This window comes from Ochlerotatus camptorhynchus, unplaced genomic scaffold, assembly GCF_037179485.1.
Source record: "Ochlerotatus camptorhynchus isolate MF236.1 unplaced genomic scaffold, CSIRO-AGI_Acam_v1.1 ptg000302l, whole genome shotgun sequence".
NCBI lineage: Eukaryota > Metazoa > Arthropoda > Insecta > Diptera > Culicidae > Ochlerotatus > Ochlerotatus camptorhynchus.
Genome location: NW_027040790.1, coordinates 650,428 through 664,914, shown reverse-complemented (window position 1 = coordinate 664,914; position 14,487 = coordinate 650,428).

The window sequence follows — 14,487 nt, the reverse complement described above, 5'->3', positions numbered from 1 at the left end:
TGCTTTATCTTTAAGATCTTTTGTCATCACCTTTGCATGGGTCCCATCTCATTGCTCGATTCCGGGCAATGAGATGGCGGACTCACTTGCTAAGGTGGGCGCTATGGAAGGCGATATTTACGATCGACAAATCGCCTACAACGAATTTTTCTTCATTTATCGTCAACAGTCACTCGTCAGCTGGCAGAATAAGTGGAGTGAAGGGAGTTTGGGACGATGGCTATATTCGATCATCCCTAAGGTGTCGAAGTGTCCTTGGTTCAAGGGGTTGGATGTGGGTCGAGACTTCATTCGTATGATGTCTCGCCTCATGTCCAACCACTATTCGTTAAACGCTCACTTGTTTCGTGTTGGGCTGGGAGACAGCAATCTCTGTGAATGTGGACAAGGTTACCAAGACGCCGATCACATCCTTTGGTCTTGTGCTGAGCATCGTGGAGTCAGATCTGAGCTGTGCGATTCCCTTCGGGCTCGAGGTAGACAACCTAATGTTCCAGTTCGGGATATTTTGGCTAGACGTGATCTGGAGTTTATGAAACTCATATATGTTTACTTTAAGAATACTAACCTTAGATTGTAAGTTTTATTAACCTTGTGTTTAGTTTGTGTATTGTGCGTGTAGTTTTTTTTAATGTTTGTTTTCAAGATGAATAGAAATTAGTTCATGTCTTAGGATTAATTAAATATTTGTATCGAAAACCACATTTCAAACCTCCCTCTCCCTTTTCCCATCCAAAAAAATTGTAAATCTCCACTAACCTCGAGACAACCGCGAGTATCCGGTCCAGCTCCTTTAACTTATATATAATATAAGACATCAATAATGTATAACGAAAATGATAATTCGGCTCTGTAAAGTTTATTCGATTGAGCCTGTACAAATAAAGTAATTAATAAAAAAAAAAAATAAGGAATTCATTTTCATCCGACAAATGTTCGATGGGCTTTGCAAAATGACTGTAAAAAAAAAGAGTTTAATAGCGAATTCGTTTATTATCGGGGTTGGAACCAGTGCGAAACTGAACTTTTTGTCAGTACGAACCTCAACATGAGCTAGGTTTTGAAAACAAACGAGAAAACTGACGTTTATCAGAAAATAAGCAGACCCAATCTCGATACCCGATCCAGGTTGGAACAGGTCTAATATTTTTGTATAAGGAAGAACTGTACAAATTTTCACGAAATTCTGAGGCTCACTATAACTGTTTTTCTTGAGTCTCAAATAAAAAATATGTTCAAAGCATTTAATTATTTCGTCATTCCGATTTTTTCTAGTTATATTTTCTAGTTATATTTTGAAAAGGTGCTTTAACTAATTATGTTTGTATTACTCCATAAGTGAAGTTAACGATTTACGTAGTTGGAGATGATTAACGACAAATATCAGACTTAAAGATGAGGAGATGAAAGTATAGAGTTGATAGTTCCGTTAGAGTACGGCAGTGTGAAAATTGTGTATAAAGAGTAGAAACCAAGCAAAAGTAATTTTTGAGGAAGTCACGAATCGGTCTAATCATCTCCTTTACCAAACTCTCCTGTTGGGGATGGATGGTGAGGGGTATTTCCCCCCCGCCACCACTGGCAAAAGTGATGATCGCCGATTTGCGCACGTAGCTTCGATGTGCGGAAATAGTTCTATCGATTGTTTCAAACTCAAGTCGTCATGTGACGTAAACATCTAGTCGATAGGTTTGGAAATTGCTCGAGACCGTTTAGTTGTCGATGACACGAGAACACACAGCGGTAGAGAGTGAAAGAAGAATTTTAATAAAATTCAACTAAATATTCTTTACGTTTGGTGTGTGCTGTCTTGGCTCAATAATTGAAGATTGATAAATGGCTCTAGCATCTTATTTTTTCTGCTATTCTACCTAGATTTTGCAGTTTTCAAGGTAATAAATTCTCAATTTTCGAAAACTCCGGGAATTTTGCAAAAAAATATAGGGTTGTTCGCCATGGTGACGTAGGACTACGTGGTCGTATATAATAAATCTTATTTGTTAACTGCAGCAGAAGATTGTGTTTTGTGTAGGAATAGGAATTTGAGCGGGGTCTTCTCTGTTTATTTTCTTTAGTATAACGCGCACAGCGACTCACGAAGAGCTACTGATTTCGAACAATAGCTGCGCGGCTTCTTCCTCCTTCTATGGGTGCTCGTGTGGGCTGCAGCTCGCTGCTTGAAGGCAGCCTTTCGTTGTGTACTGGAGAACAATGTTCAACGCCACGCACCCAAAGCATTGCTGCTGCTGCTGATGCCGACGACCGGACACCAGCACACACGGTGATTGGAACTGAATCCGATCAGCGGTTGAGGCCAGCCTTGATAGCTAGCTGCCTTTTGTTATGTACTGGAGAACACTACCACTCACCACGCGGTGAATGAATAAACACCGTCACCAAACGGTGACTGGTGGAATTAAACTTTGAAATCTGTGTTAGGGAAATCGCTTTTCGCAGGCAATTGGTGATTATTTTTTTTATTATAGTAACAGCTGCACGTTCGTGAAATTTTTAATGGTGACAATTTGAAAAATGATAAAGTCTTAATTTTAACAGTTGCGTAGAAATATTTCTGATCGATTGGTGATAAAATTATTGAAATTGGCCAGGGGCAGCTGAGTTGTTAACGTTCAAAATCTTTCATAATTTTGTTACATGTTCCATTTTCGGTTTTCACAAAGTTTACCCTCATATAGAAATCACAGACTTAGTCCCACTTTAGAACAAGCAATTTTAGAATCTTAATTGCTACATAATTTTGAGGACAGAAATGCAGATACAAGAAGTGAGTTTTTGAAAAAAAAAAAATTACTCAATCAAATGAGAAAAAAAGACCCAACACCTTTTTTATGCATAGACAACGTTTATGACAGTCATTGCGCTCGAAGGAAAACTAATAATCACGCACCCTTGAACCAACCTTCAATGATGTTTGTTTCTTTTCCTTTCAGTGTTGCTGTATTTTTAAGCAGTTTCAAAAATGTCTTGCCAAAACATACGCACCGTAACAAAGCGTACTTAATGCTAATGGCAAGTGTTGAAATCTCAGATAAGCCTCATTTCCTGGAACACTTGATTTTGTTTTTTCAAGAATTTCTACCACAGTGATCACCCTTTGCATAGGAAAGTTCAGAAATCCTTTTTCTCTGGTAACTCACTTGTAGAAGAGAGAATGAGAGTGAGTGTACAAAACAGTCATGCGCTTGTCTTAGGATACACGATGGCGCTCATTTATTCAACGGTCTCTGTCACATGATTCATAAGTTCTGCAAAACATACATCTTGCACATTTGACCTAGGACGAACGCCATTGGTGGCATTAGTCTTTAAATGTTAGTTGAACTTTACGACCTTGTAGAAGCAAACTTAATTGCCTTATTTGCACTTGTTCGATATCGGTCAAAAGGATGCGTGCTGGTTGAAACAGTTGGAAGCGTTTTCCGCTTGTTTGTTGTGTATGTGTAATTGCTTAGGCTTGTAGTTAGCAGTTAAAAACGATCTTCGTCAACATTGTATGTGAGAGTGTACATTGCATATACTCAGTAATGAGCATTTTAATTAGTTCCATGCACTCTGCGGGTGCCGCAATGCCTAGATCAAATCTTGGTGTGTGTCCCTTCTAACGCAGTGTCATGGCTGCGCTCTAATAAAGAGCTCTACGACTGTTTGTCGCCCACCCATTGCATCTTCGTGGTCATTCACGCAAGAAGATGCGAAGATCGCATTGGAGCCGTTGCGACGGAAATGCTCTCGTTTTACCGCCAAAGAAGATATTTATCATCTTCATTAATGTATAAGATAGCTATTTGCGATAAAAACGGACGCCAGTCGAGCAGAGATCAGTTCGATTCCCTGAAAGTCGAATAGTTGTAACCAATGGATACATTGTTTTAGTCTTCCGTTCATAATTTTAATTATTGCATTAATAAATCAATAAACCTTCCGCTGATTTCTATTATGCTTGAACAAAAAAAATTTGAATTCGTCATACATGTAGTTAAAGGATTTACCGCGATCGTTTTCGATAATCATGATTTTTCTTCTTGGACCTAGCTTTGTCGCTCCCAAAAAAAGCTTTCGCCTGCTCTCAACTTAGTGTTCTTGAAGTTCTTCCAAAGATATTAATAGGGAGCTTTTCTATGCGAATCATTGAACGAATTTGTATATTGTGTGGCAAGCTCGGAATGGGAATCGAAGCCACCGCCTCCAGCTTGGTAATACCGTGCCTTTACACAATTACGGTTACAAAAGGCTAATGGTTGAAAGTTTTGCATTCCTCCTGATGAGTCTCAATCAACGTTTACATCGGAGGAGTAGCATTCGCGCAAACATGCCTTACAAGAACCAACATTTTCCTCATGATTATAATCTTGCTTCTACTCATGATGTATTGCAGCCAACGTACATCTCAAGAACAATTGTAACGATTCAATACTTGAAGTGTGTGCTCGCAGTTTGACCTCATTCCGCTAATTGAAAAATATTTTCCGCACTTGATACTCTCGACATTAAATAGATCCCGTCAAATGTGATCAACCACGGTACGAAGCGAGGGTGGCAATGTGCCCATAGACGAAAGCCTCCACGGTAGCCGCTGGAGAATTTTTAATCACTACCAGACCTCGAACCTGCCGCGGACATTTGGTTCTAATTACGACTGCAATAACCCCTTTTCAGCGAAGCAAAACGGTCGTCGGGGCACGCGCGTGTATGGACAAACGGTTTTTAATAATTCAATTAAACAACCCCATCCAACAGAACGCATTAACGGTGCTGCCGATACATCTCTGGATTCAGGGGTCGAGTGAAGTGGCGTATGGAACGTTTGCAATGGAGTTCCATATCCTCTGGACAAGTCGACTGATGTATCTGTTTTCCATTTGACCGGATGGGGGTCATCCGGAATGGATTTGACTAGAATATCCTCTACCGATTGATCCTCTCCGGGATGATGGACGATGCATTAATTATTGCATTTCTAACTGAATCATGCGGCCAAGGGCAAATGCAGGTTTCATTAAAATTAAATGTTGATTTAATTGGTTTTGGTTTTGAATTAATCTTTTATAATTGATCTTTCAAATGCTTTGCTTGAGCTTCGAATAAAACTTATTTAAGGTGCATGTATTTTTTTCTTCCAATTTATGAATTAAGAATTGTAACTATGCATTTATTTAAAAAAAAATCCTTAGTGAAGTGTACAGCCGCTCATGGCAAGTCCGTCCCATAGCACAAATCAGCAAGCCGAGAAAACCCGTTTGGCTGTTTTTCCAAACTTTTCCAAAACTAAGTTGGTGCGTTTATCCAGTATTATGATGCTATGAACGATTAGCTACCACTTCTATTGAAAAAATCAGTTTTCACAATAACGCAAATGGGACCGACTTGCGATGAGCGGCAGTGTATAAAAACGAGAAAATCTCCAGTGTGGTTCGATACACCACCATTTGACATGTGTTTTTTTCATTTAGTATAATAAAAGTAGCTAATCTTATGAACCAGTTATCCATTTAATTTGCCATTCATTCACTCATTTTCAAAAAATTCCATATCAACATTCTATTTCCCAGAGAAAAAAGCTAGATAGTTAACGCCTAGGCCTAAGTCTTTGGAGCTGTGTGTTTACAAATCAGAGCGCAGGTCATCATAATCGTTATTAGCAATTCAAGCAATTTCCGGCATTTTTTTGGAGAAGATACAGTACATTTTCAATTTTGCGGTATTTATTTGAAACGTGATATATTTGAAACCAATTGAATTTAGATCAGAAACTACTGTTTTCTATGTGAAATGCACGATTCAAGGACTATTTTTTAAGAAAATTTAATGCATTAATGCAATGTTTCTCAATCAATGGGTCGCGACTCACCGGTGGGTCATAGACTGCAGTGATTCAGACAGCAGACATCAAACTGAATTTAAAATTATGTTGCGATAACCGAAATTAACCTACAATAACAACTTATTTGAAAATCATTTAGAGATTTTCAATGCCATTTTTTTATGAAGAGCTTTGAGTGGGTTGGTGTATTTTCTTTGAATTCCGTTATAATTGCTTATCTTTTGACAGATACGCGTATTTCGTCTACTACTTGCAGACTTCATCAGTGCCAATCATTTACATTCATTTCATGCAATCATTTACATTCATTTGCCTCTAACTTTTTTCATCAACAGAATTCTGCAAAATAGTAGTATAAAACTTTTGTAGGTTTTGTTATTAGCTACAACTTTTGTTAACAACTCAAATCCGTATTTCTTATGTATAACGAACCAGAGCGAACAGAAGCCACTACTGTTTTTCAGTGAATGTATTTTACATTCACTGAAAAACAGGAACAAGATCTGCCCGCTCTAATTCGTGATGCATAAGAGATACAGATTTGGTTATGGTTATGGTCAAAAGTTGTAGCTAATTGCAAAACCTACTAAAGCTCTCTACATCATTTTGCGGAATGCTGTTGATGAAAAAAGTTAGAGGCAAATGAATGTAAATGATTGCATGAAATGAATGTAAATGATTGGCACTGATGAAGTCTGCAGGTAGTAGACGAAATACGCGTATCTGTCAAAAGATAAGCAATTATAACGGAATTCAAAGGAAATACACCAACCCACTCAAAGCTCGTCATAAAGGGATTCCGGTAAGAGGTTCGACAAATTTAAATGATTGACCATTTTTTTTAGATTAATTGATTGTTGGGGCGTTTTTAAGCGTTTTCAAGGCTGTTATATCATTTAATTTCAGGATTATTTTGATTTGTTTATATCAGTTTGGGAAGTCCATTTTGAATATCATGGGCAATTTTTGGCATTTCATGATTTGAGGTTTTTAGTCTTGATATATTATAAAAGTTGTCGTTTAAGTGATCAAGCTTTTCTCGACTACCATGGCGAGGAGCTGCGTAAAACTTCATATGAGTGTGAGGAATTTTGAAAAAGTCTAGGAAATTTTGTAAAAGATCTAAAAATAGTTCAATAATCTTCGCTTCATTTTAGGGAACTTCGTTGCAGTTTTTCAGAGACCTTACTCCAAAAAAGCTCCATGAACTTCTTAGAGGTTTTGGGAACTTCGCAAAATTTCAAGGAACTTTCTAGGTGTTCAAGAATATTTGTAGGTTTCTTAGGTGTCGTTCCAGAAGTGCAAAGATGTTCAAAAATCTTTGTAGAATTTAAAGAAATGGAAAAAAAAATGGAATTTGGAATAAATTCAGGGAATTTCGTTGAAGTTAAGGAAATTTTGTAAAACTTAAGTTTTGTAGATGTTCAAAAAACGTTGCATAAGTTACAGGATATTCTTTCAAATATTCTTCCTAGACATCTGGAAATATTCGAAAGATCTCCATATAGTCCAAGATATTAGTAAAGTTTACTGGATATTTGGTAGGTTGTAGGTTGATCAGGAAGTATTCAAAAGTTTTCCAGCTAATGGAATCAGATGGAATCTTGAATGATGAATCTTGATTGTATGGCCATATTTGTACATTCTCTATAGGGAGGAACAGTGCCTTGGTGTTTTAGCTATATTGTCACAAATTTGCACTCCAGCAGCTAAATTCCGGGCATTAATTTCAATTTCTGCATATACCTAATATGTATAAATTTCTTTCTTTTCGATGAATTGTATGCCCGGAATTCAGCTGCAGGATAGTTTGCATGGATCAGCACATAAAAAATTCCGTGCTTTTTGTGTGTGTTTTTTGATTAAATAAATTACCTGAAAAAGCTCTTTCCTGTATAATGTACGTGTAAATAATAAATTGATACCAAATGGGTTTAACCACAACTAACTAAATTTAAAATATTAAAAACATCCCCATTTTTTTTTAAAAATAGCCCATTACTATCTATTTATAAACAGGAACTCAATCATGCAAGTTTCGACTTCATTCCTTTCGATTAGAAATATAGTTAAATCTTGATTTTGTTAGTTAGTTCTAAAATAAAAAAAAAACATGTTCTGGATAAATGTTTTATTACTTTTTTTCACTTCAAATATCAGAATCAGACATGCAAAATCCGGTATCTTAAAACCTGATGAAATTTTATTATTATAACCTGATTATTCACAATTTTTCCACATGTCAAGATTTTTCGAAATTTTTGATTCCAAATTTTTTCTTACTTTCTTATCTTGAACAATTTTTCTCTCGAGAAATTCTGTGAGTCTCAAAATCTAGATAAGTTTCCTAAGAACTTGAATTATTAATTTTGAAGACCAGGAGATTCAAAACATATCTAAGCCTATGATATCGAAAAAAAAAATCCATTAAATTTATTTTGAACAAAATCTCGTCAACATTTTTTTATCAGGCCCATTTATTTTATGGAGTTTTTTAAAACTTTTGATAAGGTTGAACATACTAATAAAATTCTTATTTGTTTTTAATATTATTGTAATAGAATTTTGAAGAAATGACTGTCCAGGAAGGATATTGCAATTTTATCTTAGTCTTATAATTAATCTAAATTAGTTGACTTTTATTTACATTTGAATTTGAAGAATTTAATCTACGATCTGTATCAGACATATCCTTTTTTATTAGTTACAAAATCTTGAAAACATATGGTTTGGGATCACAAAACTCACTAACATTAATAATGTTAGGAATTGTGCATCTGCAGCATAGGCATGTACGTAATTAGTGGATTTGTTAGTTATTTCGACGCTTTTGGACAATGCTTGACATTTCCCATTTTTTCAATAATGTATTGTTGAAAATCAACAGCATTGCTAACGATGCGTGGAAATATTTCTGATCGATTGGTGATAAAATTATTGAAATTGGTCCAGGGGCAACTGAGGTATTAACGTTCAAAATCTTTCGTAATTTCGTTACATGTTCCATTTTCAGTTTTCACAAAGTAACGTACATTAGACTGAAGGCTGAAGCTAGGTGGATTGGACTTGCCATCAACGCTTTGAAGACAAAATACATGAGAGGAAGAGGTTTTAGGGAAGACAATGTTAGCCTCCCACCCCGAGTTCAGATTGACGGTGACGAAATCGAGGTGGTTGACGATTTCTTGTGTTTGCGCTCACTGGTGTCCGCCGAAAATGATACTAGCAGAGAAATTCAAAGACGTACTATGGCAGGGAATCGTGCCTACTTTGGACTCTGGAGGATGCTCCAGTCGAATAAAGTTGACTATCTACAAGACGCTAATTAGACCGGTGGTCCTCTATGGCCACGAGACCTGGACCATGCTCGTGGAGGATCAACGCACCCATGGTGTTTTCGAACGGAAGGTATTCGGTACCATCAATGATCCTTAACCATGATGCAATGGTTTTTTATCTTTTTTATTTCGTATTCTGTCTACGCTTTCGAATATTCAAACAAGCAATTGACATGCGATTTATTTAAAATATTGTAGAACGACGCACACACTTTCCACAATTCTCTCCAATTCCCGTTCAGCAAAAAAGCATACGAAATCGAGTATGAGAGAAAATGAGCGCTCTTATACGAAAAACGCTTCGTTTCGACTTCCACACAAGCCGGCGCCGGTGGTGTAGTGGTTAGCGTGACTGCTTTCTAACACCCCAATGGGTCTGGGTTCAATCCCAGTCGAGGTCGGTGGGATTTTTCTGAGGCATAACAATCTCTGGTCACGTCTTCCTTCGGAAGGGAAGTAAACCCGTTGGTCCCGGCCCATGTGTGTTGTTGAATGGGTGCGATATCCTACGCAGGTGTGGAAGCTGCCTTCCTGCACATTCGATTACCGTCAATGGATGGCAATCGATGTCCGTCGGTGATTGGCACTAGATTGCGGAACAGAGACCGACGTTAAATAAAGGAAAGACTTCCACACAATGCGGCCCAAAGTCGTTATTGATCGTGCTTATCTTCTTCTTCTTCTTTGGCTCTATTGCGTCCCTACTGGGACTTTATGCCGGCCCTTAACTTAGTGTTCTTTGAGCACTCTTACACTTGTTAATTGAGAGCTTTCTAAGCCTGTACCATTTGTGCATTAGTATAATTGTGTGGCAAGAACAATCATAATCTATGCTCATGGAAATCGAGTAATTGTTCAACCCGAAAAATTCCTCGACCGGACCGAGAATCGATTCCAGCCGCCTCCAGCATGGTCTTGCTTTAAGCTGCGCCTTTAACGACTGAGCAAAGGGAGGCCCTAATGCAAATCAGAGAAGAATCGCAGCATATTGTAGTTATCCCCATTTGACGGTACAAAAATCTGGAACTCTAACAAGGGCCGAAAATTCGGTTCTTCGTGGTTTGATCAGTCTCTACCTTCGCGGAATGCCTCGGCGTCTAGCTAATTATGGGAAAGGAAAGTATTTAATTACGGATTGATATCACGACCTGTTGCATACAGTTTCACGCTCTATTTTGAAAAACTGTCAAGCCCAATCACGCGCGTTGGCCACAACAACGGAATGCGTCATTTTCCACCTCGAAGTAAGACAATGCATCTGGATCTACCAAACTCACCTTCTTTTTCAAGACTTACAACTGTCACGTCCAGCAGCAGCAGCAGCTAGTCCCGCAAGGCTGCATGCATACATGCGTGTTGAATTACCTACACCCGTTGTCGGTTGCTGGGTGCAACATATAAATCAACATTGGTGAACAATCCAGGGAGAATGTTTATGCATCGCCGTGCGATTGTGTGGCAAAACTATCACGTTTCGATACCCGCCCTGTCCATCCATAAGCCCGAGAAAGGAAATTCACCCAGCTGATACCACTTGTAGGCACGCACAGCGAACGCTCTCTTTCCACTTTCATACTCGTCGTGTGAGAAACAACGAAAAAACATGTTTATGCTGCCCGCCGCGCACCTCGTGAGAGCCGGCTTGGACGCGGACGGAGCTACATTAGGTGTTGTTTATAGTTTGAACCGCTATAAAGAAGGCAAAACAGGCAACCAGTACCAACTAAAATACAGATTCGTAAACAGGTTGATCGTGAACTTGACTTTGTTATCATTTTTGGTGCTTCACAGTCGGGGCAGCCCGCGTCTGCCTGAGTTACAACTTCAGTCGGTCGTGGCTAAGTCAGTCGTAGCAATGTCAATGATCAGACGGCGAACAATTCGGGGAAGGAGATCAGAGTGATGTTCTGTCGAACCAAAGCAGAAATAGCTTGTACTCGGCGAGCGATTGCTTTATTATGGCCTTGCAACTGTACATTTGTACACAGTCTAGTAAACTTTTCTTAAGATTACCGCTGACCAGACTGACAACCCTTTATCTGACTGCATTGGGATAATAAATACGGGCAAACAGGTAACGACGTAAAGTTGTACAACTTTCTTTCGCTTCAACAACATGTTGTAAATGGCAGCGTTGTAATATGAAATCAAAGAAGACCCTAACACGCAGTGGATGAAAATAAAAGTGAAATGCTCTCTCTCCCTGTACGCAATGCAACGTCGTTACGTGGTCCAGTCGGTGAAATCCCCTTCAGAGCTCTCTTATGCTATCCTTCCTTCTGGCATCGTTTATCCAAGTTTATGCATGCTATCGGCTCGTCCCGTTCGACCATTCCAGATGTAATTATTTTATTTGAGGGCGGCAAAGGCAACACTACGATGGGCATATCCGTCCTTTTTCATGTTTCCTTTTACGCGTAACGTCCCGCAGATATTTAACGTGCCTCTCTCCGTCTATCCGATTCCACTTCTGTGAAGAGTGTTGAACGCAGGATGGATGAAGTTTGCACTTTTATTGGGCAACCATTTTTAGGGGTATATTACAGTGCAGCAGAATAGCTCAATTGCTCAGTGGACGATTAGGACGCCGGCACGGGTTAAAGTGTTGCAAACTGTTTTGCAGGATAGTAAAGAATGAATCATGTAGGAATTTGAGAAGGTAATTTGGATAAGTTTCCCGTACTTTTCTTAAACTTTGGAGAGATATCATTGTATAGAGTAAGATGGGGTAAGATGGACCTCCAGGGCAAGATTACTTTTTTTTTAGATTAAATTACCTACTTTGACTATATGTTTTAGTATTACTTCTACGTGAAGTCAACGATTTACATAGTTGAAGATGCTAATTTCAAATAACAGACTGTAGTGGTAATTTTTATACGATAGATGGAGTAGATGAAAGCATAGAGTTGATAGTTCCGTTAGAGTACGGCAGTGTGAAGATTGCATATAGATGTTAGAACAGCGAGCTAGGACAACTTTTATGGAAGGTACAAATCGGTTTTTTCATCTCTCTTTACCAAACTCCCCCTTTGGAGAGGGAAATCACAGTCTGTTATTTGAAATTAAATTACCTATTTAAAATCTTTTTCGAGTATCTTTTAACAAAAATTGCTAGTTTAATGTCTGAACTTGCAATGCTGCATAATAAATCCATGAAAATATATTGAAAATGTATTCAAAATTAGCTAAAAGTCATATTTCCCCATGTCAATGTTTTGACAATCCACCGCTAGAGGAATGCACATACTTAGTTTATATTGCAGTGTTGCTCGGCGTTTTACCTAGCAGCACACTTGTCACTGAACAATTGTGGTTACTTGTGTGCCTTATTCCAGTCACAATCAAGTTGCAGCAACTCATTGTGGTGGAAGTGTGTTGCTTGGGTTATTTTGGTCTTATGGGTCTCAGTCAAAATCATGCCGAGATTCAGCTAATAGACGAGCATATTGTAAAATAGATAAATTTAATGAAAAAAAAAAACCTTAATTGCAATTACTAGGCAGGGTTGCTTCCACTCACTTGCTATAAAAAAATATTATTCGGAATTATGCAATCATTAGATACAATAATGCTATGTTGTACTTGTAAGTAACAAGAAGAGGTAGTAAAGTATGTGTTTGACTCATAAAATCTGTCAATTTCGCTTTGAGAGCGTCACAATTAGCGATCTTATGATTCGTGAGCGTTCACTCAGAGTGAGCGCTCACGAGTCGTAAAATCGCTGATTGTGACGCACTGAAAGCAATTTTGACAGATTTTAAGTGTCAAACATATACTTCATGACCTCCTCTTGTAACTTACAAGTAATAATTAGTATTATACTATATCATGATTTCATAATTCCAAAAAACATTTTTTTATAGCAAGTGAGTGGAAGTAACCCTGTTACTAGGCAGTTAATTTACTCAGGGTTGCTTCCACTCAATTGCTATAAAAAATTGTTTTTCGGAATTATTAAATCATTACATGTTATAATGATAATTGGTACTTGTAAGTTACAAGAAGTGGTCGTGAAGTACGTGTTTGACGTATAAAACCTGCTTTCAGTGCAAAACTATCAGTGATTTAACGATTCTTGAGCGCTCACTCTGAGTGAACGCTCTCGAATAATATAATCGCTGATTATGACGCTCTGAAAGCGAAATTGACTAGTTTTATACGTCAAACACATACTTCACGACCTCTTCTTGTAACTTACAACTGCTAATAATCTTTATAACATCTAATAATTTCATAATTCCGAAAATCAGTTTTTTTATATCTAGTGAGTGGAAGCAGCCTTGAACTTACTTCTTGACATCAGAAAAAATTTGCCTGAAGAGCAAAACATAAAGATAAATTTTCCAAAAGTATAAATCCCAGAAGCAATTCATATCACAATAAAAATATAAAAATGTTTCTAGCTGAAAAAAATCAAGTTGTTAATATTGAATAAAAACAAAATTAGTCCCTCGCAGCGAATCCAAACATATAAAGCAACCAACAATATAGACAAAACAGTTGCTACGACTACCTTGACAAACTCGCTCTGTAACACAGCTTGATCGGAGCGAGAAGGATAATGATATATTGCTTGCCTGCTTTGTTGCAATATAAACGGATGAGGACATAGCTTGATCTGTATCGAGAAAAGACATAACAAAAAAAATCCCATTTAACACCCGTGTATCATCTTCGGCTTTACTTCGTGAAGCAGCTTCCCAACAATTTGCTCGTTTCCTTCTACCGCCCGGAGTGAGTTGTGTCGCACGAGCTGCTTGTCATGAAAAGAGGGAAGAAGAGTATATCATTATTGCTTTCTACTTCTGACATAGCGTTATCATTCGGTTCGTTGATCGCTTGTCATTTTGTCGTTTGAAGAATTTTTGATTTCCTTGGTCCCTCGGCTCCGTTTATCTCCAACAGACAATGAGCCTCCGAAATAAATATTATGAGAAAAAATGCTCCAGGTCTTCTAAGAGGCGCACGCTAACTCTAATACACCCATTAACGAGTAAAAGTTCACTCAATGGAAAATTTGATACAAATTTCCAAAAATTTAACCCATTTAATGAGTACTGTAAAACGGGGTATCTTTGATAATGCGGGTAACTTTGATAGTATAATATAAAGAACAAATTTACTCACTGTGCTTTTTCTTAATAAGAAACATTGGTTCCATATTGTAGTTTAGGGTATTTCCGTTGATATCGTATATAATTTTTATATAGTATGTGTACCATATTTTACAAAAATATTAAAAAAACAATTTTCGTGTTTTTCGCCTTTTTGAAAAAGCACTCAAACCATCACAGCTATCACAAA